Source organism: Lathyrus oleraceus, chromosome 1 (assembly GCF_024323335.1).
Source record: "Lathyrus oleraceus cultivar Zhongwan6 chromosome 1, CAAS_Psat_ZW6_1.0, whole genome shotgun sequence".
In the NCBI taxonomy this organism is placed as follows: Eukaryota; Viridiplantae; Streptophyta; class Magnoliopsida; order Fabales; family Fabaceae; genus Lathyrus; species Lathyrus oleraceus.
Genome location: NC_066579.1, coordinates 420,511,216 through 420,529,908, shown reverse-complemented (window position 1 = coordinate 420,529,908; position 18,693 = coordinate 420,511,216). Strand labels below are relative to the sequence as shown.

At 39.1% G+C, this 18,693-nt stretch overlaps 60 non-coding genes and 3 pseudogenes across 60 annotated transcripts; all 63 read left to right on the top strand.

The window, feature by feature from the left end:
* Positions 1 to 87: 87 nt before the first annotated feature.
* LOC127116965 (uncharacterized) lies at positions 88 to 244 on the top strand (annotated as a pseudogene).
* Positions 245 to 667: 423 nt separating this feature from the next.
* On the top strand, positions 668 to 785 carry LOC127116912 (5S ribosomal RNA). The gene has a single exon (XR_007801692.1). It is a non-coding gene; the product is annotated as a 5S ribosomal RNA (ribosomal RNA).
* A 160-nt stretch (positions 786 to 945) lies between these two features.
* LOC127116868 (5S ribosomal RNA) lies at positions 946 to 1,064 on the top strand. The gene has a single exon (XR_007801650.1). It is a non-coding gene; the product is annotated as a 5S ribosomal RNA (ribosomal RNA).
* A 158-nt stretch (positions 1,065 to 1,222) lies between these two features.
* Positions 1,223 to 1,341, top strand: LOC127116888 (5S ribosomal RNA). Its single transcript, XR_007801669.1, has one exon. It is a non-coding gene; the product is annotated as a 5S ribosomal RNA (ribosomal RNA).
* Positions 1,342 to 1,500: 159 nt separating this feature from the next.
* On the top strand, positions 1,501 to 1,618 carry LOC127116923 (5S ribosomal RNA). The gene has a single exon (XR_007801702.1). It is a non-coding gene; the product is annotated as a 5S ribosomal RNA (ribosomal RNA).
* A 386-nt stretch (positions 1,619 to 2,004) lies between these two features.
* LOC127116866 (5S ribosomal RNA) lies at positions 2,005 to 2,123 on the top strand. The gene has a single exon (XR_007801648.1). It is a non-coding gene; the product is annotated as a 5S ribosomal RNA (ribosomal RNA).
* Positions 2,124 to 2,281: 158 nt separating this feature from the next.
* On the top strand, positions 2,282 to 2,400 carry LOC127116865 (5S ribosomal RNA). The gene has a single exon (XR_007801647.1). It is a non-coding gene; the product is annotated as a 5S ribosomal RNA (ribosomal RNA).
* Positions 2,401 to 2,559: 159 nt separating this feature from the next.
* On the top strand, positions 2,560 to 2,680 carry LOC127116924 (5S ribosomal RNA). Its single transcript, XR_007801703.1, has one exon. It is a non-coding gene; the product is annotated as a 5S ribosomal RNA (ribosomal RNA).
* A 159-nt stretch (positions 2,681 to 2,839) lies between these two features.
* LOC127116864 (5S ribosomal RNA) lies at positions 2,840 to 2,958 on the top strand. The gene has a single exon (XR_007801646.1). It is a non-coding gene; the product is annotated as a 5S ribosomal RNA (ribosomal RNA).
* Positions 2,959 to 3,186: 228 nt separating this feature from the next.
* LOC127116948 (uncharacterized) lies at positions 3,187 to 3,344 on the top strand (annotated as a pseudogene).
* Positions 3,345 to 3,502: 158 nt separating this feature from the next.
* On the top strand, positions 3,503 to 3,620 carry LOC127116922 (5S ribosomal RNA). The gene has a single exon (XR_007801701.1). It is a non-coding gene; the product is annotated as a 5S ribosomal RNA (ribosomal RNA).
* A 159-nt stretch (positions 3,621 to 3,779) lies between these two features.
* Positions 3,780 to 3,898, top strand: LOC127116862 (5S ribosomal RNA). The gene has a single exon (XR_007801645.1). It is a non-coding gene; the product is annotated as a 5S ribosomal RNA (ribosomal RNA).
* Positions 3,899 to 4,056: 158 nt separating this feature from the next.
* LOC127116861 (5S ribosomal RNA) lies at positions 4,057 to 4,175 on the top strand. Its single transcript, XR_007801644.1, has one exon. It is a non-coding gene; the product is annotated as a 5S ribosomal RNA (ribosomal RNA).
* A 155-nt stretch (positions 4,176 to 4,330) lies between these two features.
* On the top strand, positions 4,331 to 4,449 carry LOC127116892 (5S ribosomal RNA). The gene has a single exon (XR_007801673.1). It is a non-coding gene; the product is annotated as a 5S ribosomal RNA (ribosomal RNA).
* Positions 4,450 to 4,618: 169 nt separating this feature from the next.
* LOC127116961 (uncharacterized) lies at positions 4,619 to 4,716 on the top strand (annotated as a pseudogene).
* A 289-nt stretch (positions 4,717 to 5,005) lies between these two features.
* Positions 5,006 to 5,124, top strand: LOC127116860 (5S ribosomal RNA). Its single transcript, XR_007801643.1, has one exon. It is a non-coding gene; the product is annotated as a 5S ribosomal RNA (ribosomal RNA).
* A 159-nt stretch (positions 5,125 to 5,283) lies between these two features.
* LOC127116859 (5S ribosomal RNA) lies at positions 5,284 to 5,402 on the top strand. Its single transcript, XR_007801642.1, has one exon. It is a non-coding gene; the product is annotated as a 5S ribosomal RNA (ribosomal RNA).
* A 372-nt stretch (positions 5,403 to 5,774) lies between these two features.
* On the top strand, positions 5,775 to 5,891 carry LOC127116950 (5S ribosomal RNA). The gene has a single exon (XR_007801725.1). It is a non-coding gene; the product is annotated as a 5S ribosomal RNA (ribosomal RNA).
* A 387-nt stretch (positions 5,892 to 6,278) lies between these two features.
* On the top strand, positions 6,279 to 6,397 carry LOC127116858 (5S ribosomal RNA). Its single transcript, XR_007801641.1, has one exon. It is a non-coding gene; the product is annotated as a 5S ribosomal RNA (ribosomal RNA).
* A 160-nt stretch (positions 6,398 to 6,557) lies between these two features.
* On the top strand, positions 6,558 to 6,676 carry LOC127116857 (5S ribosomal RNA). Its single transcript, XR_007801639.1, has one exon. It is a non-coding gene; the product is annotated as a 5S ribosomal RNA (ribosomal RNA).
* A 159-nt stretch (positions 6,677 to 6,835) lies between these two features.
* On the top strand, positions 6,836 to 6,954 carry LOC127116856 (5S ribosomal RNA). Its single transcript, XR_007801638.1, has one exon. It is a non-coding gene; the product is annotated as a 5S ribosomal RNA (ribosomal RNA).
* A 159-nt stretch (positions 6,955 to 7,113) lies between these two features.
* LOC127116854 (5S ribosomal RNA) lies at positions 7,114 to 7,232 on the top strand. Its single transcript, XR_007801636.1, has one exon. It is a non-coding gene; the product is annotated as a 5S ribosomal RNA (ribosomal RNA).
* Positions 7,233 to 7,300: 68 nt separating this feature from the next.
* LOC127116853 (5S ribosomal RNA) lies at positions 7,301 to 7,419 on the top strand. Its single transcript, XR_007801635.1, has one exon. It is a non-coding gene; the product is annotated as a 5S ribosomal RNA (ribosomal RNA).
* A 227-nt stretch (positions 7,420 to 7,646) lies between these two features.
* On the top strand, positions 7,647 to 7,765 carry LOC127116889 (5S ribosomal RNA). Its single transcript, XR_007801670.1, has one exon. It is a non-coding gene; the product is annotated as a 5S ribosomal RNA (ribosomal RNA).
* A 160-nt stretch (positions 7,766 to 7,925) lies between these two features.
* Positions 7,926 to 8,044, top strand: LOC127116851 (5S ribosomal RNA). Its single transcript, XR_007801634.1, has one exon. It is a non-coding gene; the product is annotated as a 5S ribosomal RNA (ribosomal RNA).
* Positions 8,045 to 8,202: 158 nt separating this feature from the next.
* LOC127116850 (5S ribosomal RNA) lies at positions 8,203 to 8,321 on the top strand. The gene has a single exon (XR_007801633.1). It is a non-coding gene; the product is annotated as a 5S ribosomal RNA (ribosomal RNA).
* Positions 8,322 to 8,480: 159 nt separating this feature from the next.
* Positions 8,481 to 8,599, top strand: LOC127116849 (5S ribosomal RNA). The gene has a single exon (XR_007801632.1). It is a non-coding gene; the product is annotated as a 5S ribosomal RNA (ribosomal RNA).
* A 160-nt stretch (positions 8,600 to 8,759) lies between these two features.
* Positions 8,760 to 8,878, top strand: LOC127116848 (5S ribosomal RNA). The gene has a single exon (XR_007801631.1). It is a non-coding gene; the product is annotated as a 5S ribosomal RNA (ribosomal RNA).
* Positions 8,879 to 9,038: 160 nt separating this feature from the next.
* On the top strand, positions 9,039 to 9,157 carry LOC127116847 (5S ribosomal RNA). Its single transcript, XR_007801630.1, has one exon. It is a non-coding gene; the product is annotated as a 5S ribosomal RNA (ribosomal RNA).
* Positions 9,158 to 9,226: 69 nt separating this feature from the next.
* Positions 9,227 to 9,345, top strand: LOC127116846 (5S ribosomal RNA). Its single transcript, XR_007801628.1, has one exon. It is a non-coding gene; the product is annotated as a 5S ribosomal RNA (ribosomal RNA).
* Positions 9,346 to 9,505: 160 nt separating this feature from the next.
* LOC127116845 (5S ribosomal RNA) lies at positions 9,506 to 9,624 on the top strand. The gene has a single exon (XR_007801627.1). It is a non-coding gene; the product is annotated as a 5S ribosomal RNA (ribosomal RNA).
* Positions 9,625 to 9,790: 166 nt separating this feature from the next.
* Positions 9,791 to 9,909, top strand: LOC127116844 (5S ribosomal RNA). Its single transcript, XR_007801626.1, has one exon. It is a non-coding gene; the product is annotated as a 5S ribosomal RNA (ribosomal RNA).
* Positions 9,910 to 10,069: 160 nt separating this feature from the next.
* LOC127116842 (5S ribosomal RNA) lies at positions 10,070 to 10,188 on the top strand. The gene has a single exon (XR_007801624.1). It is a non-coding gene; the product is annotated as a 5S ribosomal RNA (ribosomal RNA).
* A 231-nt stretch (positions 10,189 to 10,419) lies between these two features.
* LOC127116840 (5S ribosomal RNA) lies at positions 10,420 to 10,538 on the top strand. The gene has a single exon (XR_007801623.1). It is a non-coding gene; the product is annotated as a 5S ribosomal RNA (ribosomal RNA).
* Positions 10,539 to 10,696: 158 nt separating this feature from the next.
* Positions 10,697 to 10,815, top strand: LOC127116839 (5S ribosomal RNA). Its single transcript, XR_007801622.1, has one exon. It is a non-coding gene; the product is annotated as a 5S ribosomal RNA (ribosomal RNA).
* Positions 10,816 to 10,972: 157 nt separating this feature from the next.
* LOC127116838 (5S ribosomal RNA) lies at positions 10,973 to 11,091 on the top strand. Its single transcript, XR_007801621.1, has one exon. It is a non-coding gene; the product is annotated as a 5S ribosomal RNA (ribosomal RNA).
* A 159-nt stretch (positions 11,092 to 11,250) lies between these two features.
* Positions 11,251 to 11,369, top strand: LOC127116837 (5S ribosomal RNA). The gene has a single exon (XR_007801620.1). It is a non-coding gene; the product is annotated as a 5S ribosomal RNA (ribosomal RNA).
* Positions 11,370 to 11,529: 160 nt separating this feature from the next.
* Positions 11,530 to 11,648, top strand: LOC127116835 (5S ribosomal RNA). The gene has a single exon (XR_007801618.1). It is a non-coding gene; the product is annotated as a 5S ribosomal RNA (ribosomal RNA).
* Positions 11,649 to 11,808: 160 nt separating this feature from the next.
* Positions 11,809 to 11,927, top strand: LOC127116834 (5S ribosomal RNA). The gene has a single exon (XR_007801617.1). It is a non-coding gene; the product is annotated as a 5S ribosomal RNA (ribosomal RNA).
* Positions 11,928 to 12,086: 159 nt separating this feature from the next.
* On the top strand, positions 12,087 to 12,205 carry LOC127116896 (5S ribosomal RNA). The gene has a single exon (XR_007801676.1). It is a non-coding gene; the product is annotated as a 5S ribosomal RNA (ribosomal RNA).
* Positions 12,206 to 12,364: 159 nt separating this feature from the next.
* On the top strand, positions 12,365 to 12,483 carry LOC127116833 (5S ribosomal RNA). Its single transcript, XR_007801616.1, has one exon. It is a non-coding gene; the product is annotated as a 5S ribosomal RNA (ribosomal RNA).
* A 160-nt stretch (positions 12,484 to 12,643) lies between these two features.
* Positions 12,644 to 12,762, top strand: LOC127116904 (5S ribosomal RNA). Its single transcript, XR_007801684.1, has one exon. It is a non-coding gene; the product is annotated as a 5S ribosomal RNA (ribosomal RNA).
* A 160-nt stretch (positions 12,763 to 12,922) lies between these two features.
* On the top strand, positions 12,923 to 13,041 carry LOC127116832 (5S ribosomal RNA). Its single transcript, XR_007801615.1, has one exon. It is a non-coding gene; the product is annotated as a 5S ribosomal RNA (ribosomal RNA).
* Positions 13,042 to 13,201: 160 nt separating this feature from the next.
* LOC127116831 (5S ribosomal RNA) lies at positions 13,202 to 13,320 on the top strand. The gene has a single exon (XR_007801614.1). It is a non-coding gene; the product is annotated as a 5S ribosomal RNA (ribosomal RNA).
* Positions 13,321 to 13,480: 160 nt separating this feature from the next.
* On the top strand, positions 13,481 to 13,599 carry LOC127116829 (5S ribosomal RNA). Its single transcript, XR_007801612.1, has one exon. It is a non-coding gene; the product is annotated as a 5S ribosomal RNA (ribosomal RNA).
* Positions 13,600 to 13,759: 160 nt separating this feature from the next.
* Positions 13,760 to 13,878, top strand: LOC127116828 (5S ribosomal RNA). Its single transcript, XR_007801611.1, has one exon. It is a non-coding gene; the product is annotated as a 5S ribosomal RNA (ribosomal RNA).
* A 160-nt stretch (positions 13,879 to 14,038) lies between these two features.
* On the top strand, positions 14,039 to 14,157 carry LOC127116827 (5S ribosomal RNA). Its single transcript, XR_007801610.1, has one exon. It is a non-coding gene; the product is annotated as a 5S ribosomal RNA (ribosomal RNA).
* Positions 14,158 to 14,316: 159 nt separating this feature from the next.
* Positions 14,317 to 14,435, top strand: LOC127116894 (5S ribosomal RNA). Its single transcript, XR_007801675.1, has one exon. It is a non-coding gene; the product is annotated as a 5S ribosomal RNA (ribosomal RNA).
* Positions 14,436 to 14,624: 189 nt separating this feature from the next.
* Positions 14,625 to 14,743, top strand: LOC127116826 (5S ribosomal RNA). The gene has a single exon (XR_007801609.1). It is a non-coding gene; the product is annotated as a 5S ribosomal RNA (ribosomal RNA).
* A 157-nt stretch (positions 14,744 to 14,900) lies between these two features.
* LOC127116824 (5S ribosomal RNA) lies at positions 14,901 to 15,019 on the top strand. The gene has a single exon (XR_007801608.1). It is a non-coding gene; the product is annotated as a 5S ribosomal RNA (ribosomal RNA).
* A 158-nt stretch (positions 15,020 to 15,177) lies between these two features.
* LOC127116823 (5S ribosomal RNA) lies at positions 15,178 to 15,296 on the top strand. Its single transcript, XR_007801607.1, has one exon. It is a non-coding gene; the product is annotated as a 5S ribosomal RNA (ribosomal RNA).
* A 160-nt stretch (positions 15,297 to 15,456) lies between these two features.
* Positions 15,457 to 15,575, top strand: LOC127116822 (5S ribosomal RNA). The gene has a single exon (XR_007801606.1). It is a non-coding gene; the product is annotated as a 5S ribosomal RNA (ribosomal RNA).
* Positions 15,576 to 15,734: 159 nt separating this feature from the next.
* On the top strand, positions 15,735 to 15,853 carry LOC127116821 (5S ribosomal RNA). The gene has a single exon (XR_007801605.1). It is a non-coding gene; the product is annotated as a 5S ribosomal RNA (ribosomal RNA).
* Positions 15,854 to 16,013: 160 nt separating this feature from the next.
* On the top strand, positions 16,014 to 16,132 carry LOC127116820 (5S ribosomal RNA). The gene has a single exon (XR_007801604.1). It is a non-coding gene; the product is annotated as a 5S ribosomal RNA (ribosomal RNA).
* Positions 16,133 to 16,292: 160 nt separating this feature from the next.
* On the top strand, positions 16,293 to 16,411 carry LOC127116819 (5S ribosomal RNA). Its single transcript, XR_007801603.1, has one exon. It is a non-coding gene; the product is annotated as a 5S ribosomal RNA (ribosomal RNA).
* A 160-nt stretch (positions 16,412 to 16,571) lies between these two features.
* On the top strand, positions 16,572 to 16,690 carry LOC127116817 (5S ribosomal RNA). The gene has a single exon (XR_007801601.1). It is a non-coding gene; the product is annotated as a 5S ribosomal RNA (ribosomal RNA).
* Positions 16,691 to 16,849: 159 nt separating this feature from the next.
* On the top strand, positions 16,850 to 16,968 carry LOC127116816 (5S ribosomal RNA). The gene has a single exon (XR_007801600.1). It is a non-coding gene; the product is annotated as a 5S ribosomal RNA (ribosomal RNA).
* A 157-nt stretch (positions 16,969 to 17,125) lies between these two features.
* Positions 17,126 to 17,244, top strand: LOC127116815 (5S ribosomal RNA). The gene has a single exon (XR_007801599.1). It is a non-coding gene; the product is annotated as a 5S ribosomal RNA (ribosomal RNA).
* A 160-nt stretch (positions 17,245 to 17,404) lies between these two features.
* On the top strand, positions 17,405 to 17,523 carry LOC127116814 (5S ribosomal RNA). The gene has a single exon (XR_007801598.1). It is a non-coding gene; the product is annotated as a 5S ribosomal RNA (ribosomal RNA).
* A 160-nt stretch (positions 17,524 to 17,683) lies between these two features.
* Positions 17,684 to 17,802, top strand: LOC127116813 (5S ribosomal RNA). The gene has a single exon (XR_007801597.1). It is a non-coding gene; the product is annotated as a 5S ribosomal RNA (ribosomal RNA).
* A 159-nt stretch (positions 17,803 to 17,961) lies between these two features.
* Positions 17,962 to 18,080, top strand: LOC127116812 (5S ribosomal RNA). Its single transcript, XR_007801596.1, has one exon. It is a non-coding gene; the product is annotated as a 5S ribosomal RNA (ribosomal RNA).
* A 160-nt stretch (positions 18,081 to 18,240) lies between these two features.
* On the top strand, positions 18,241 to 18,359 carry LOC127116811 (5S ribosomal RNA). The gene has a single exon (XR_007801595.1). It is a non-coding gene; the product is annotated as a 5S ribosomal RNA (ribosomal RNA).
* A 160-nt stretch (positions 18,360 to 18,519) lies between these two features.
* LOC127116810 (5S ribosomal RNA) lies at positions 18,520 to 18,638 on the top strand. The gene has a single exon (XR_007801594.1). It is a non-coding gene; the product is annotated as a 5S ribosomal RNA (ribosomal RNA).
* The last annotated feature ends 55 nt before the right edge of the window (positions 18,639 to 18,693 follow it).

Below are 18,693 nucleotides of genomic sequence, written 5' to 3'. Positions count from 1 at the left end.
AAAACAAATATTTCAACGTTAATTGTGTTTGTTCTGCCGTTAATAAGTGAAAGAAATAAAATATATACAATTAAAGCGCATTTTATCAGGTGCGATCATACCAGCACTAATGCACCGGATCCCATCAGAACTCCGCAGTTAAGCGTGCTTGGGCTTTGAGAATGGTGGCGTCGCGAGAGGGCGGAAGTAGATGAGAGTAGTACTAGGATGGGTGACCTCCTGGGAAGTCCTTGTGTTGCACCTCTTTTTTGCGATTTTTTAATACTTCTATTCATTTCTGTTAGCCGGCGTAAAAGAATCGGAAAAGTAGGAGAAAACAAATATTTCAACGTTAATTGTGTTTGTTCTGCCGTTAATAAGTGAAAGAAATAAAATATATACAATTAAAGCGCATTTAATATCAGGTGCGATCATACCAGCACTAATGCACCGGATCCCATCAGAACTCCGCAGTTAAGCGTGCTTGGGCGAGAGTGAGACGAGAGAGGAGAGGAGGAAGTTGAGATGAGGATGTAGAGTAGAGAGTGAGAGTAGTATTCTATTCATTTCTGTTAGCCGGCGTAAAAGAATCGGAAAAGTAGGAGAAAACATATTTCAACGTTAATTGTGTTTGTTCTGCCGTTAATAAGTGAAAGAAATAAATATACAATTAAGCGCATTTAATATCAGGTGCGATCATACCAGCACTAATGCACCGGATCCCATCAGAACTCCGCAGTTAAGCGTGCTTGGGCGAGAGTAGTACTAGGATGGGTGACCTCCTGGAAGTCCTTGTGTTGCACCTCTTTTTTGCGATTTTTTAAATACTTCTATTCATTTCTGTTAGCCGGCGTAAAAGAATCGGAAAAAGTAGGAGAAAACAAATATTTCAACGTTAATTGTGTTTGTTCTGCCGTTAATAAGTGAAAGAAATAAAATATATACAATTAAAGCGCATTTAATATCAGGTGCGATCATACCAGCACTAATGCACCGGATCCCATCAGAACTCCGCAGTTAAGCGTGCTTGGGCGAGAGTAGTACTAGGATGGGTGACCTCCTGGGAAGTCCTTGTGTTGCACCTCTTTTTTGCGATTTTTTAAATACTTCTATTCATTTCTGTTAGCCGGCGTAAAAGAATCGGAAAAAGTAGGAGAAAACAAATATTTCAACGTTAATTGTGTTGTTCTGCCGTTAATAAGTGAAAGAAATAAAATATATACAATTAAAGCGCATTTATATCAGGTGCGATCATACCAGCACTAATGCACCGGATCCCATCAGAACTCCGCAGTTAAGCGTGCTTGGGCGAGAGTAGTACTAGGATGGGTGACCTCCTGGGAAGTCCTTGTGTTGCACCTTTTTTTGCGATTTTTTAAATACTTCTATTCATTTCTGTTAGCCGGCGTAAAAGAATCGGAAAAAGTAGGAGAAAACAAATATTTCAACGTTAATTGTGTTTGTTCTGCCGTTAATAAGTGAAAGAAATAAAATATATACAATTAAAGCGCATTTAATATCAGGTGCGATCATACCAGCACTAATGCCCGGATCCCATCAGAACTCCGCAGTTAAGCGTGCTTGGGCGAGAGTAGTACTAGGATGGGTGACCTCCTGGGAAGTCCTTGTGTTGCACCTCTTTTTTGCGATTTTTTAAATACTTCTATTCATTTCTGTTAGCCGGCGTAAAAGAATCGGAAAAAGTAGGAGAAAACAATATTTCAACGTTAATTGTGTTTGTTCTGCCGTTAATAAGTGAAAGAAATAAAATATACAATTAAAGCGCATTTAATATCAGGTGCGATCATATGGGCGAGAGTAGTACTAGGATGGGTGACCTCCTGGGAAGTCCTTGTGTTGCACCTCTTTTTTGCGATTTTTTAATACTTCTATTCATTTCTGTTAGCCGGCGTAAAAGAATCGGAAAAAGTAGGAGAAAACAAATATTTCAACGTTAATTGTGTTTGTTCTGCCGTTAATAAGTGAAAGAAATAAAATATATACAATTAAAGCGCATTTAATATCAGGTGCGATCATACCAGCACTAATGCACCGGATCCCATCAGAACTCCGCAGTTAAGCGTGCTTGGGCGAGAGTAGTACTAGGATGGGTGACCTCCTGGGAAGTCCTTGTGTTGCACCTCTTTTTTGCGATTTTTTAAATACTTCTATTCATTTCTGTTAGCCGGCGTAAAAGAATCGAAAAAGTAGGAGAAAACAAATATTTCAACGTTAATTGTGTTTGTTCTGCCGTTAATAAGTGAAAGAAATAAAATATATACATTAAAGCGCATTTAATATCAGGTGCGATCATACCAGCACTAATGCACCGGATCCCATCAGAACTCCGCAGTTAAGCGTGCTTGGGCGAGAGTAGTACTAGGATGGGTGACCTCCTGGGAAGTCCTTGTGTTGCACCTCTTTTTTGCGATTTTTTAAATACTTCTATTCATTTCTGTTAGCCGGCGTAAAAGAATCGGAAAAAGTAGGAGAAAACAAATATTTCAACGTTAATTGTGTTTGTTCTGCCGTTAATAAGTGAAAGAAATAAAATATATACAATTAAAGCGCATTTATATCAGGTGCGATCATACCAGCACTAATGCACCGGATCCCATCAGAACTCCGCAGTTAAGCGTGCTGCTGGGCGAGAGTAGTACTAGGATGGGTGACCTCCTGGGAAGTCCTTGTGTTGCACCTCTTTTTTGCGATTTTTTAAATACTTCTATTCATTTCTGTTAGCCGCGTAAAAGAATCGGAAAAAGTAGGAGAAAACAAATATTTCAACGTTAATTGTGTTTGTTCTGCCGTTAATAAGTGAAAGAAATAAAATATATACAATTAAAGCGCATTTAATATCAGGTGCGATCATACCAGCACTAATGCACCGGATCCCATCAGAACTCCGCAGTTAAGCGTGCTTGGGCGAGAGTAGTACTAGGATGGGTGACCTCCTGGGAAGTCCTTGTGTTGCACCTCTTTTTTGCGATTTTTTAAATACTTCTATTCATTTCTGTTAGCCGGCGTAAAAGAATCGGCGTAAAATGGAAAATATAATTGGCAATTTTATGAATTTAAAAAATAATATTTACATTGGCACAAAAAAAAAAAGTAGGAGAAAACAAATATTTCAACGTTAATTGTGTTTGTTCTGCCGTTAATAAGTGAAAGAAATAAAATATATACAATTAAAGCGCATTTAATATCAGGTGCGATCATACCAGCACTAATGCACCGGATCCCATCAGAACTCCGCAGTTAAGCGTGCTTGGGCGAGAGTTCCCATCAGAACTCCGCAGTTAAGCGTGCTTGGGCGAGTAGTACTAGGATGGGTGACCTCCTGGGAAGTCCTTGTGTTGCACCTCTTTTTTGCGATTTTTAAATACTTCTATTCATTTCTGTTAGCCGGCGTAAAAGAATCGGAAAAAGTAGGAGAAAACAAATATTTCAACGTTAATTGTGTTTGTTCTGCCGTTAATAAGTGAAAGAAATAAAATATATACAATTAAAGCGCATTTATATCAGGTGCGATCATACCAGCACTAATGCACGGATCCCATCAGAACTCCGCAGTTAAGCGTGCTTGGGCGAGAGTAGTACTAGGATGGGTGACCTCCTGGGAAGTCCTTGTGTTGCACCTCTTTTTTGCGATTTTTTAAATACTTCTATTCATTTCTGTTAGCCGGCGTAAAAGAATCGGAAAAAGTAGGAGAAAAAAATATTTCAACGTTAATTGTGTTTGTTCTGCCGTTAATAAGTGAAAGAAATAAAATATATACAATTAAAGCGCATTTAATATCAGGTGCGATCATACCAGCACTAATGCACCGGATCCCATCAGAACTCCGCAGTTAAGCGTGCTTGGGCGAGAGTAGTACTAGGATGGGTGACCTCCTGGGAAGTCCTTGTGTTGCACCTCTTTTTTGCGATTTTTTAAATACTTCTATTCATTTCTGTTAGCCGGCGTAAAAGAATCGGAAAAAGTAGGAGAAAACAAATATTTCAACGTTAATTGTGTTTGTTCTGCCGTTAATAAGTGAAAGAAATAATATATACAATTAAAGCGCATTTAATATCAGGTGCGATCATACCAGCACTAATGCACCGGATCCCATCAGAACTCCGCAGTTAAGCGTGCTTGGGCGAGAGTAGTACTAGGATGGGTGACCTCCTGGGAAGTCCTTGTGTTGCACCTCTTTTTTGCGATTTTTTAAATACTTCTATTCATTTCTGTTAGCCGGCGTAAAAGAATCGGAAAAAGTAGGAGAAAAATATTTCAACGTTAATTGTGTTTGTTCTGCCGTTAATAAGTGAAAGAAATAAAATATATACAATTAAAGCGCATTTAATCAGGTGTGATCATACCAGCACTAATGCACCGGATCCCATCAGAACTCCGCAGTTAAGCGTGCTTGGGCGAGAGTAGTACTAGGATGGGTGACCTCCTGGGAAGTCCTTGTGTTGCACCTCTTTTTTGCGATTTTTTAAATACTTCTATTCATTTCTGTTAGCCGGCGTAAAAGAATCGGAAAAAGTAGGAGAAAACAAATATTTCAACGTTAATTGTGTTTGTTCTGCCGTTAATAAGTGAAAGAAATAAAATATATACAATTAAAGCGCATTTAATATCAGGTGCGATCATACCAGCACTAATGCACCGGATCCCATCAGAACTCCGCAGTTAAGCGTGCTTGGGCGAGAGTAGTACTAGGATGGGTGACCTCCTGGGAACTCCGCAGTTAAGCGTGCTTGGGCGAGAGTAGTACTAGGATGGGTGACCTCCTGGGAAGTCCTTGTGTTGCATCTCTTTTTTGCGATTTTTTAAATACTTCTATTCATTTCTGTTAGCCGGCGTAAAAGAATCGGAAAAATTTGCGATTTTTTAAATACTTCTATTCATTTCTGTTAGCCGGCGTAAAAGAATCGGAAAAAGTAGGAGAAAACAAATATTTCAACGTTAATTGTGTTTGTTCTGCCGTTAATAAGTGAAAGAAATAATATATACAATTAAAGCGCATTTAATATCAGGTGCGATCATACCAGCACTAATGCACCGGATCCCATCAGAACTCCGCAGTTAAGCGTGCTTGGGCGAGAGTAGTACTAGGATGGGTGACCTCCTGGGAAGTCCTTGTGTTGCACCTCTTTTTTGCGATTTTTAAATACTTCTATTCATTTCTGTTAGCCGGCGTAAAAGAATCGGAAAAAGTAGGAGAAAACAAATATTTCAACGTTAATTGTGTTTGTTCTGCCGTTAATAAGTGAAAGAAATAAAATATATACAATTAAAGCGCATTTAATATCAGGTGCGATCATACCAGCACTAATGCACCGGATCCCATCAGAACTCCGCAGTTAAGCGTGCTTGGGCGAGAGTAGTACTAGGATGGGTGACCTCCTGGGAAGTCCTTGTGTTGCACCTCTTTTTTGCGATTTTTTAAATACTTCTATTCATTTCTGTTAGCCGGCGTAAAAGAATCGGAAAAAGTAGGAGAAAACAAATATTTCAACGTTAATTGTGTTTGTTCTGCCGTTAATAAGTGAAAGAAATAAAATATATACAATTAAAGCGCATTTAATATCAGGTGCGATCATACCAGCACTAATGCACCGGATCCCATCAGAACTCCGCAGTTAAGCGTGCTTGGGCGAGAGTAGTACTAGGATGGGTGAGCCGGCGTAAAAGAATCGGAAAAAGTAGGAGAAAACAAATATTTCAACGTTAATTGTGTTTGTTCTGCCGTTAATAAGTGAAAGAAATAAATATATACAATTAAAGCGCATTTAATATCAGGTGCGATCATACCAGCACTAATGCACCGGATCCCATCAGAACTCCGCAGTTAAGCGTGCTTGGGCGAGAGTAGTACTAGGATGGGTGACCTCCTGGGAAGTCCTTGTAAGAATCGGAAAAAGTAGGAGAAACAAATATTTCAACGTTAATTGTGTTTGTTCTGCCGTTAATAAGTGAAAGAAATAAAATATATACAATTAAAGCGCATTTAATATCAGATACTTCTATTCATTTCTGTTAGCCGGCGTAAAAGAATCGGAAAAAGTAGGAGAAAACAAATATTTCAACGTTAATTGTGTTTGTTCTGCCGTTAATAAGTGAAAGAATAAAATAAAATATATACAATTAAAGCGCATTTAATATCAGGTGCGATCATACTCTGTTAGCCGGCGTAAAAGAATCGAAAAAAGTAGGAGAAAACAAATATTTCAACGTTAATTGTGTTTGTTCTGCCGTTAATAAGTGAAAGAAATAAAATATATACAATTAAAGCGCATTTAATATCAGGTGCGATCATACCAGCACTAATGCACCGGATCCCATCAGAACTCCGCAGTTAAGCGTGCTTGGGCGAGAGTAGTACTAGGATGGGTGACCTCCTGGGAAGTCCTTGTGTTGCACCTCTTTTTTGCGATTTTTTAAATACTTCTATTCATTTCTGTTAGCCGGCGTAAAAGAATCGGAAAAAGTAGGAGAAAACAAATATTTCAACGTTAATTGTGTTTGTTCTGCCGTTAATAAGTGAAAGAAATAAAATATATACAATTAAAGCGCATTTAATATCAGGTGCGATCATACCAGCACTAATGCACCGGATCCCATCAGAACTCCGCAGTTAAGCGTGCTTGGGCGAGAGTAGTACTAGGATGGGTGACCTCCTGGGAAGTCCTTGTGTTGCACCTCTTTTTTGCGATTTTTTAAATACTTCTATTCATTTCTGTTAGCCGGCGTAAAAGAATCGGAAAAAGTAGGAGAAAACAAATATTTCAACGTTAATTGTGTTTGTTCTGCCGTTAATAAGTGAAAGAAATAAATATATACAATTAAAGCGCATTTAATATCAGGTGCGATCATACCAGCACTAATGCACCGGATCCCATCAGAACTCCGCAGTTAAGCGTGCTTGGGCGAGAGTAGTACTAGGATGGGTGACCTCCTGGGAAGTCCTTGTGTTGCACCTCTTTTTTGCGATTTTTTAAATACTTCTATTCATTTCTGTTAGCCGGCGTAAAAGAATCGGAAAAAGTAGAGAAAACAAATATTTCAACGTTAATTGTGTTTGTTCTGCCGTTAATAAGTGAAAGAAATAAAATATATACAATTAAAGCGCATTTAATATCAGGTGCGATCATACCAGCACTAATGCACCGGATCCCATCAGAACTCCGCAGTTAAGCGTGCTTGGGCGAGAGTAGTACTAGGATGGGTGACCTCCTGGGAAGTCCTTGTGTTGCACCTCTTTTTTTTTGTTCTGCCGTTAATAAGTGAAAGAAATAAAATATATACAATTAAAGCGCATTTAATATCAGGTGCGATCATACCAGCACTAATGCACCGGATCCCATCAGAACTCCGCAGTTAAGCGTGCTTGGGCGAGAGTAGTACTAGGATGGGTGACCTCCTGGGAAGTCCTTGTGTTGCACCTCTTTTTTGCGATTTTTTAAATACTTCTATTCATTTCTGTTAGCCGGCGTAAAAGAATCGGAAAAAGTAGGAGAAAACAATATTTCAACGTTAATTGTGTTTGTTCTGCCGTTAATAAGTGAAAGAAATAAAATATATAACCAGCACTAATGCACCGGATCCCATCAGAACTCCGCAGTTAAGCGTGCTTGGGCAAATAAATATATACAATTAAAGCGCATTTAATATCAGGTGCGATCATACCAGCACTAATGCACCGGATCCCATCAGAACTCCGCAGTTAAGCGTGCTTGGGCGCGAGTAGTACTAGGATGGGTGACCTCCTGGGAAGTCCTTGTGTTGCACCTCTTTTTTGCGATTTTTTAAATACTTCTATTCATTTCTGTTAGCCGGCGTAAAAGAATCGGAAAAAGTAGGAGAAAACAAATATTTCAACGTTAATTGTGTTTGTTCTGCCGTTAATAAGTGAAAGAAATAAAATATATACAATTAAAGCGCATTTAATATCAGGTGCGATCATACCAGCACTAATGCACCGGATCCCATCAGAACTCCGCAGTTAAGCGTGCTTGGGCGAGAGTAGTACTAGGATGGGTGACCTCCTGGGAAGTCCTTGTGTTGCACCTCTTTTTTGCGATTTTTAAATACTTCTATTCATTTCTGTTAGCCGGCGTAAAAGAATCGGAAAAAGTAGGAGAAACAAATATTTCAACGTTAATTGTGTTTGTTCTGCCGTTAATAAGTGAAAGAAATAAAATATATACAATTAAAGCGCATTTAATATCAGGTGCGATCATACCAGCACTAATGCACCGGATCCCATCAGAACTCCGCAGTTAAGCGTGCTTGGGCGAGAGTAGTACTAGGATGGGTGACCTCCTGGGAAGTCCTTGTGTTGCACCTCTTTTTTGCGATTTTTTAAATACTTCTATTCATTTCTGTTAGCCGGCGTAAAAGAATCGGAAAAAGTAGGAGAAAACAAATATTTCAACGTTAATTGTGTTTGTTCTGCCGTTAATAAGTGAAAGAAATAAATATATACAATTAAAGCGCATTTAATATCAGGTGCGATCATACCAGCACTAATGCACCGGATCCCATCAGAACTCCGCAGTTAAGCGTGCTTGGGCGAGAGTAGTACTAGGATGGGTGACCTCCTGGGAAGTCCTTGTGTTGCACCTCTTTTTTGCGATTTTTTAAATACTTCTATTCATTTCTGTTAGCCGGCGTAAAAGAATCGGAAAAAGTAGGAGAAAACAAATATTTCAACGTTAATTGTGTTTGTTCTGCCGTTAATAAGTGAAAGAAATAAAATATATACAATTAAAGCGCATTTAATATCAGGTGCGATCATACCAGCACTAATGCACCGGATCCCATCAGAACTCCGCAGTTAAGCGTGCTTGGGCGAGAGTAGTACTAGGATGGGTGACCTCCTGGGAAGTCCTTGTGTTGCACCTCTTTTTTGCGATTTTTTAAATACTTCTATTCATTTCTGTTAGCCGGCGTAAAAGAATCGGAAAAAGTAGGAGAAAACAAATATTTCAACGTTAATTGTGTTTGTTCTGCCGTTAATAAGTGAAAGAAATAAAATATATACAATTAAAGCGCATTTAATATCAGGTGCGATCATACCAGCACTAATGCACCGGATCCCATCAGAACTCCGCAGTTAAGCGTGCTTGGGCGAGAGTAGTACTAGGATGGGTGACCTCCTGGGAAGTCCTTGTGTTGCACCTCTTTTTTGCGTTTTTCTGCCTTAATAAGTGAAAGGAATAAAATATATACAATTAAAGCGCATTTAATATCAGGTGCGATCATACCAGCACTAATGCACCGGATCCCATCAGAACTCCGCAGTTAAGCGTGCTTGGGCGAGAGTAGTACTAGGATGGGTGACCTCCTGGGAAGTCCTTGTGTTGCACCTCTTTTTTGCGATTTTTTAAATACTTCTATTCATTTCTGTTAGCCGGCGTAAAAGAATCGGAAAAAGTAGGAGAAAACAAATATTTCAACGTTAATTGTGTTTGTTCTGCCGTTAATAAGTGAAAGAAATAAAATATATACAATTAAAGCGCATTTAATATCAGGTGCGATCATACCAGCACTAATGCACCGGATCCCATCAGAACTCCGCAGTTAAGCGTGCTTGGGCGAGAGTAGTACTAGGATGGGTGACCTCCTGGGAAGTCCTTGTGTTGCACCTCTTTTTTTTTCTTATGGCGATTTTTTAAATACTTCTATTCATTTCTGTTAGCCGGCGTAAAAGAATCGGAAAAAGTAGGAGAAAACAAATATTTCAACGTTAATTGTGTTTGTTCTGCCGTTAATAAGTGAAAGAAAAATATATACAATTAAAGCGCATTTAATATCAGGTGCGATCATACCAGCACTAATGCACCGGATCCCATCAGAACTCCGCAGTTAAGCGTGCTTGGGCGAGAGTAGTACTAGGATGGGTGACCTCCTGGGAAGTCCTTGTGTTGCACCTCTTTTTTGCGATTTTTTAAATACTTCTATTCATTTCTGTTAGCCGGCGTAAAAGAATCGGAAAAAGTAGGAGAAAACAAATATTTCAACGTTAATTGTGTTTGTTCTGCCGTTAATAAGTGAAAGAAATAAAATATATACAATTAAAGCGCATTTAATATCAGGTGCGATCATACCAGCACTAATGCACCGGATCCCATCAGAACTCCGCAGTTAAGCGTGCTTGGGCGAGAGTAGTACTAGGATGGGTGACCTCCTGGGAAGTCCTTGTGTTGCACCTCTTTTTTGCGATTTTTTAAATACTTCTATTCATTTCTGTTAGCCGGCGTAAAAGAATCGGAAAAAGTAGGAGAAAACAAATATTTCAACGTTAATTGTGTTTGTTCTGCCGTTAATAAGTGAAAGAAATAAAATATATACAATTAAAGCGCATTTAATATCAGGTGCGATCATACCAGCACTAAAATAAGTGAAAGAAATAAAATATATACAATTAAAGCGCATTTAATATCAGGTGCGATCATACCAGCACTAATGCACCGGATCCCATCAGAACTCCGCAGTTAAGCGTGCTTGGGCGAGAGTAGTACTAGGATGGGTGACCTCCTGGGAAGTCCTTGTGTTGCACCTCTTTTTTGCGATTTTTTAAATACTTCTATTCATTTCTGTTAGCCGGCGTAAAAGAATCGGAAAAAGTAGGAGAAAACAAATATTTCAACGTTAATTGTGTTTGTTCTGCCGTTAATAAGTGAAAGAAATAAAATATACAATTAAAGCGCATTTAATATCAGGTGCGATCATACCAGCACTAATGCACCGGATCCCATCAGAACTCCGCAGTTAAGCGTGCTTGGGCGAGAGTAGTACTAGGATGGGTGACCTCCTGGGAAGTCCTTGTGTTGCACCTCTTTTTTGCGATTTTTAAATACTTCTATTCATTTCTGTTAGCCGGCGTAAAAGAATCGGAAAAAGTAGGAGAAAACAAATATTTCAACGTTAATTGTGTTTGTTCTGCCGTTAATAAGTGAAAGAAAAAATATATACAATTAAAGCGCATTTAATATCAGGTGCGATCATACCAGCACTAATGCACCGGATCCCATCAGAACTCCGCAGTTAAGCGTGCTTGGGCGAGAGTAGTACTAGGATGGGTGACCTCCTGGGAAGTCCTTGTGTTGCACCTCTTTTTTGCGATTTTTTAAATACTTCTATTCATTTCTGTTAGCCGGCGTAAAGAATCGGAAAAAGTAGGAGAAAACAAATATTTCAACGTTAATTGTGTTTGTTCTGCCGTTAATAAGTGAAAGAAATAAAATATATACAATTAAAGCGCATTTAATATCAGGTGCGATCATACCAGCACTAATGCACCGGATCCCATCAGAACTCCGCAGTTAAGCGTGCTTGGGCGAGAGTAGTACTAGGATGGGTGACCTCCTGGGAAGTCCTTGTGTTGCACCTCTTTTTTGCGATTTTTTAAATACTTCTATTCATTTCTGTTAGCCGGCGTAAAAGAATCGGAAAAAGTAGGAGAAAACAAATATTTCAACGTTAATTGTGTTTGTTCTGCCGTTAATAAGTGAAAGAAATAAAATATATACAATTAAAGCGCATTTAATATCAGGTGCGATCATACCAGCACTAATGCACCGGATCCCATCAGAACTCCGCAGTTAAGCGTGCTTGGGCGAGAGTAGTACTAGGATGGGTGACCTCCTGGGAAGTCCTTGTGTTGCACCTCTTTTTTGCGATTTTTTAAATACTTCTATTCATTTCTGTTAGCCGGCGTAAAAGAATCGGAAAAAGTAGGAGAAAACAAATATTTCAACGTTAATTGTGTTTGTTCTGCCGTTAATAAGTGAAAGAAATAAAATATATACAATTAAAGCGCATTTAATATCAGGTGCGATCATACCAGCACTAATGCACCGGATCCCATCAGAACTCCGCAGTTAAGCGTGCTTGGGCGAGAGTAGTACTAGGATGGGTGACCTCCTGGGAAGTCCTTGTGTTGCACCTCTTTTTTGCGATTTTTTAAATACTTCTATTCATTTCTGTTAGCCGGCGTAAAAGAATCGGAAAAAGTAGGAGAAAACAAATATTTCAACGTTAATTGTGTTTGTTCTGCCGTTAATAAGTGAAAGAAATAAATATATACAATTAAAGCGCATTTAATATCAGGTGCGATCATACCAGCACTAATGCACCGGATCCCATCAGAACTCCGCAGTTAAGCGTGCTTGGGCGAGAGTAGTACTAGGATGGGTGACCTCCTGGGAAGTCCTTGTGTTGCACCCTCTTTTTGCGATTTTTTAAATACTTCTATTCATTTCTGTTAGCCGGCGTAAAAGAATCGGAAAAAGTAGGAGAAAACAAATATTTCAACGTTATTGTGTGTTTGTTCTGCCGTTAATAAGTGAAAGAAATAAAATATATAATTAAAGCGCATTTAATATCAGGTGCGATCATACCAGCACTAATGCACCGGATCCCATCAGAACTCCGCAGTTAAGCGTGCTTGGGCGAGAGTAGTACTAGGATGGGTGACCTCCTGGGAAGTCCTTGTGTTGCACCTCTTTTTTGCGATTTTTTAAATACTTCTATTCATTTCTGTTAGCCGGCGTAAAAGAATCGGAAAAAGTAGGAGAAAACAAATATTTCAACGTTAATTGTGTTTGTTCTGCCGTTAATAAGTGAAAGAAATAAAATATATACAATTAAAGCGCATTTAATATCAGGTGCGATCATACCAGCACTAATGCACAGGATCCCATCAGAACTCCGCAGTTAAGCGTGCTTGGGCGAGAGTAGTACTAGGATGGGTGACCTCCTGGGAAGTCCTTGTGTTGCACCTCTTTTTTGCGATTTTTTAAATACTTCTATTCATTTCTGTTAGCCGGCGTAAAAGAATCGGAAAAAGTAGGAGAAAACAAATATTTCAACGTTAATTGTGTTTGTTCTGCCGTTAATAAGTGAAAGAAATAAAATATATACAATTAAAGCGCATTTAATATCAGGTGCGATCATACCAGCACTAATGCACCGGATCCCATCAGAACTCCGCAGTTAAGCGTGCTTGGGCGAGAGTAGTACTAGGATGGGTGACCTCCTGGGAAGTCCTTGTGTTGCACCTCTTTTTTGCGATTTTTTAAATACTTCTATTCATTTCTGTTAGCCGGCGTAAAAGAATCGGAAAAAGTAGGAGAAAACAAATATTTCAACGTTAATTGTGTTTGTTCTGCCGTTAATAAGTGAAAGAAATAAAATATATACAATTAAAGCGCATTTAATATCAGGTGCGATCATACCAGCACTAATGCACCGGATCCCATCAGAACTCCGCAGTTAAGCGTGCTTGGGCGAGAGTAGTACTAGGATGGGTGACCTCCTGGGAAGTCCTTGTGTTGCACCTCTTTTTTGCGATTTTTTAAATACTTCTATTCATTTCTGTTAGCCGGCGTAAAAGAATCGGAAAAAGTAGGAGAAAACAAATATTTCAACGTTAATTGTGTTTGTTCTGCCGTTAATAAGTGAAAGAAATAAAATATATACAATTAAAGCGCATTTAATATCAGGTGCGATCATACCAGCACTAATGCACCGGATCCCATCAGAACTCCGCAGTTAAGCGTGCTTGGGCGAGAGTAGTACTAGGATGGGTGACCTCCTGGGAAGTCCTTGTGTTGCACCTCTTTTTTGCGATTTTTTAAATACTTCTATTCATTTCTGTTAGCCGGCGTAAAAGAATCGGAAAAAGTAGGAGAAAACAAATATTTCAACGTTAATTGTGTTTGTTCTGCCGTTAATAAGTGAAAGAAATAAAATATATACAATTAAAGCGCATTTAATATCAGGTGCGATCATACCAGCACTAATGCACCGGATCCCATCAGAACTCCGCAGTTAAGCGTGCTTGGGCGAGAGTAGTACTAGGATGGGTGACCTCCTGGGAAGTCCTTGTGTTGCACCTCTTTTTTGCGATTTTTTAAATACTTCTATTCATTTCTGTTAGCCGGCGTAAAAGAATCGGAAAAAGTAGGAGAAAACAAATATTTCAACGTTAATTGTTTTGTTCTGCCGTTAATAAGTGAAAGAAATAAATATATACAATTAAAGCGCGCATTTAATATCAGGTGCGATCATACCAGCACTAATGCACCGGATCCCATCAGAACTCCGCAGTTAAGCGTGCTTGGGCGAGAGTAGTACTAGGATGGGTGACCTCCTGGGAAGTCCTTGTGTTGCACCTCTTTTTGCGATTTTTTAAATACTTCTATTCATTTCTGTTAGCCGGCGTAAAAGAATCGGAAAAAGTAGGAGAAAACAAATATTTCAACGTTAATTGTGTTTGTTCTGCCGTTAATAAGTGAAAGAAATAAAATATATACAATTAAAGCGCATTTAATATCAGGTGCGATCATACCAGCACTAATGCACCGGATCCCATCAGAACTCCGCAGTTAAGCGTGCTTGGGCGAGAGTAGTACTAGGATGGGTGACCTCCTGGGAAGTCCTTGTGTTGCACCCTTTTTTTTTTTTTTTTTTTTTTTTTTTTTCTTTTTTGCGATTTTTTAAATACTTCTATTCATTTCTGTTAGCCGGCGTAAAAGAATCGGAAAAGTAGGAGAAAACAAATATTTCAACGTTAATTGTGTTTGTTCTGCCGTTAATAAGTAAAAAGAAATAAAATATATACAATTAAAGCGCATTTAATATCAGGTGCGATCATACCAGCACTAATGCACCGGATCCCATCAGAACTCCGCAGTTAAGCGTGCTTGGGCGAGAGTAGTACTAGGATGGGTGACCTCCTGGGAAGTCCTTGTGTTGCACCTCTTTTTTGCGATTTTTTAAATACTTCTATTCATTTCTGTTAGCCGGCGTAAAAGAATCGGAAAAAGTAGGAGAAAACAAATATTTCAACGTTAATTGTGTTTGTTCTGCCGTTAATAAGTGAAAGAAATATATATACAATTAAAGCGCATTTAATATCAGGTGCGATCATACCAGCACTAATGCACCGGATCCCATCAGAACTCCGCAGTTAAGCGTGCTTGGGCGAGAGTAGTACTAGGATGGGTGACCTCCTGGGAAGTCCTTGTGTTGCACCTCTTTTTTGCGATTTTTTAATACTTCTATTCATTTCTGTTAGCCGGCGTAAAAGAATCGGAAAAAGTAGGAGAAAAACAAATATTCAACGTTAATTGTGTTTGTTCTGCCGTTAATAAGTGAAAGAAATAAATATATACAATTAAAGCGCATTTAATATCAGGTGCGATCATACCAGCACTAATGCACCGGATCCCATCAGAACTCCGCAGTTAAGCGTGCTTGGGCGAGAGTAGTACTAGGATGGGTGACCTCCTGGGAAGTCCTTGTGTTGCACCTCTTGTTTGCGATTTTTTAAATACTTCTATTCATTTCTGTTAGCCGGCGTAAAAGAATCGGAAAAAGTAGGAGAAAACAAATATTTCAACGTTAATTGTGTTTGTTCTGCCGTTAATAAGTGAAAGAAATAAAATATATACAATTAAAGCGCATTTAATATCAGGTGCGATCATACCAGCACTAATGCACCGGATCCCATCAGAACTCCGCAGTTAAGCGTGCTTGGGCGAGAGTAGTACTAGGATGGGTGACCTCCTGGGAAGTCCTTGTGTTGCACCTCTTTTTTGCGATTTTTTAAATACTTCTATTCATTTCTGTTAGCCGGCGTAAAAGAATCGGAAAAAGTAGGAGAAACAAATATTTCAACGTTAATTGTGTTTGTTCTGCCGTTAATAAGTGAAAGAAATAAAATATATACAATTAAAGCGCATTTAATATCAGGTGCGATCATACCAGCACTAATGCACCGGATCCCATCAGAACTCCGCAGTTAAGCGTGCTTGGGCGAGAGTAGTACTAGGATGGGTGACCTCCTGGGAAGTCCTTGTGTTGCACCTCTTTTTTGCGATTTTTTAAATACTTCTATTCATTTCTGTTAGCCGGCGTAAAAGAATCGGAAAAAGTAGGAGAAAACAAATATTTCAACGTTAATTGTGTTTGTTCTGCCGTTAATAAGTGAAAGAAATAAAATATATACAATTAAAGCGCATTTAATATCAGGTGCGATCATACCAGCACTAATGCACCGGATCCCATCAGAACTCCGCAGTTAAGCGTGCTTGGGCGAGAGTAGTACTAGGATGGGTGACCTCCTGGGAAGTCCTTGTGTTGCACCTCTTTTTTGCGATTTTTTAAATACTTCTATTCATTTCTGTTAGCCGGCGTAAAAGAATCGGAAAAAGTAGGAGAAAACAAATATTTCAACGTTAATTGTGTTTGTTCTGCCGTTAATAAGTGAAAGAAATAAAATATATACAATTAAAGCGCATTTAATATCAGGTGCGATCATACCAGCACTAATGCACCGGATCCCATCAGAACTCCGCAGTTAAGCGTGCTTGGGCGAGAGTAGTACTAGGATGGGTGACCTCCTGGGAAGTCCTTGTGTTGCACCTCTTTTTTGCGATTTTTTAAATACTTCTATTCATTTCTGTTAGCCGGCGTAAAAGAATCGGAAAAAGTAGGAGAAAACAAATATTTCAACGTTAATTGTGTTTGTTCTGCCGTTAATAAGTGAAAGAAATAAAATATATACAATTAAAGCGCATTTAATATCAGGTGCGATCATACCAGCACTAATGCACCGGATCCCATCAGAACTCCGCAGTTAAGCGTGCTTGGGCGAGAGTAGTACTAGGATGGGTGACCTCCTGGGAAGTCCTTGTGTTGCACCTCTTTTTTGCGATTTTTTAATACTTCTATTCATTTCTGTTAGCCGGCGTAAAAGAATCGGAAAAAGTAGGAGAAAACAAATATTTCAACGTTAATTGTGTTTGTTCTGCCGTTAATAAGTGAAAGAAATAAAATATATACAATTAAAGCGCATTTAATATCAGGTGCGATCATACCAGCACTAATGCACCGGATCCCATCAGAACTCCGCAGTTAAGCGTGCTTGGGCGAGAGTAGTACTAGGATGGGTGACCTCCTGGGAAGTCCTTGTGTTGCACCTCTTTTTTGCGATTTTTTAAATACTTCTATTCATTTCTGTTAGCCGGCGTAAAAGAATCGGAAAAAGTAGGAGAAAACAAATTTCAACGTTAATTGTGTTTGTTCTGCCGTTAATAAGTGAAAGAAATAAATATATACAATTAAAGCGCATTTAATATCAGGTGCGATCATACCAGCACTAATGCACCGGATCCCATCAGAACTCCGCAGTTAAGCGTGCTTGGGCGAGAGTAGTACTAGGATGGGTGACCTCCTGGGAAGTCCTTGTGTTGCACCTCTTTTTTGCGATTTTTTAAATACTTCTATTCATTTCTGTTAGCCGGCGTAAAAGAATCGGAAAAAGTAGGAGAAAACAAATATTTCAACGTTAATTGTGTTTGTTCTGCCGTTAATAAGTGAAAGAAATAAAATATATACAATTAAAGCGCATTTAATATCAGGTGCGATCATACCAGCACTAATGCACCGGATCCCATCAGAACTCCGCAGTTAAGCGTGCTTGGGCGAGAGTAGTACTAGGATGGGTGACCTCCTGGGAAGTCCTTGTGTTGCACCTCTTTTTTGCGATTTTTTAAATACTTCTATTCATTTCTGTTAGCCGGCGTAAAAGAATCGGAAAAAGTAGGAGAAAACAAATATTTCAACGTTAATTGTGTTTGTTCTGCCGTTAATAAGTGAAAGAAATAAAATATATACAATTAAAGCGCATTTAATATCAGGTGCGATCATACCAGCACTAATGCACCGGATCCCATCAGAACTCCGCAGTTAAGCGTGCTTGGGCGAGAGTAGTACTAGGATGGGTGACCTCCTGGGAAGTCCTTGTGTTGCACCTCTTTTTTGCGATTTTTAAATACTTCTATTCATTTCTGTTAGCCGGCGTAAAAGAATCGGAAAAAGTAGGAGAAAACAAATATTTCAACGTTAATTGTGTTTGTTCTGCCGTTAATAAGTGAAAGAAATAAAATATATACAATTAAAGCGCATTTAATATCAGGTGCGATCATACCAGCACTAATGCACCGGATCCCATCAGAACTCCGCAGTTAAGCGTGCTTGGGCGAGAGTAGTACTAGGATGGGTGACCTCCTGGGAAGTCCTTGTGTTGCACCTCTTTTTTGCGATTTTTTAAATACTTCTATTCATTTCTGTTAGCCGGCGTAAAAGAATCGGAAAAAGTAGGAGAAAACAAATATTTCAACGTTAATTGTGTTTGTTCTGCCGTTAATAAGTGAAAGAAATAAAATATATACAATTAAAGCGCATTTAATATCAGGTGCGATCATACCAGCACTAATGCACCGGATCCCATCAGAACTCCGCAGTTAAGCGTGCTTGGGCGAGAGTAGTACTAGGATGGGTGACCTCCTGGGAAGTCCTTGTGTTGCACCTCTTTTTTGCGATTTTTTAAATACTTCTATTCATTTCTGTTAGCCGGCGTAAAAGAATCGGAAAAAGTAGGAGAAAACAAATATTTCAACGTTAATTGTGTTTGTTCTGCCGTTAATAAGTGAAAGAAATAAAATATATACAATTAAAGCGCATTTAATATCAGGTGCGATCATACCAGCACTAATGCACCGGATCCCATCAGAACTCCGCAGTTAAGCGTGCTTGGGCGAGAGTAGTACTAGGATGGGTGACCTCCTGGGAAGTCCTTGTGTTGCACCTCTTTTTTGCGATTTTTTAAATACTTCTATTCATTTCTGTTAGCCGGCGTAAAAGAA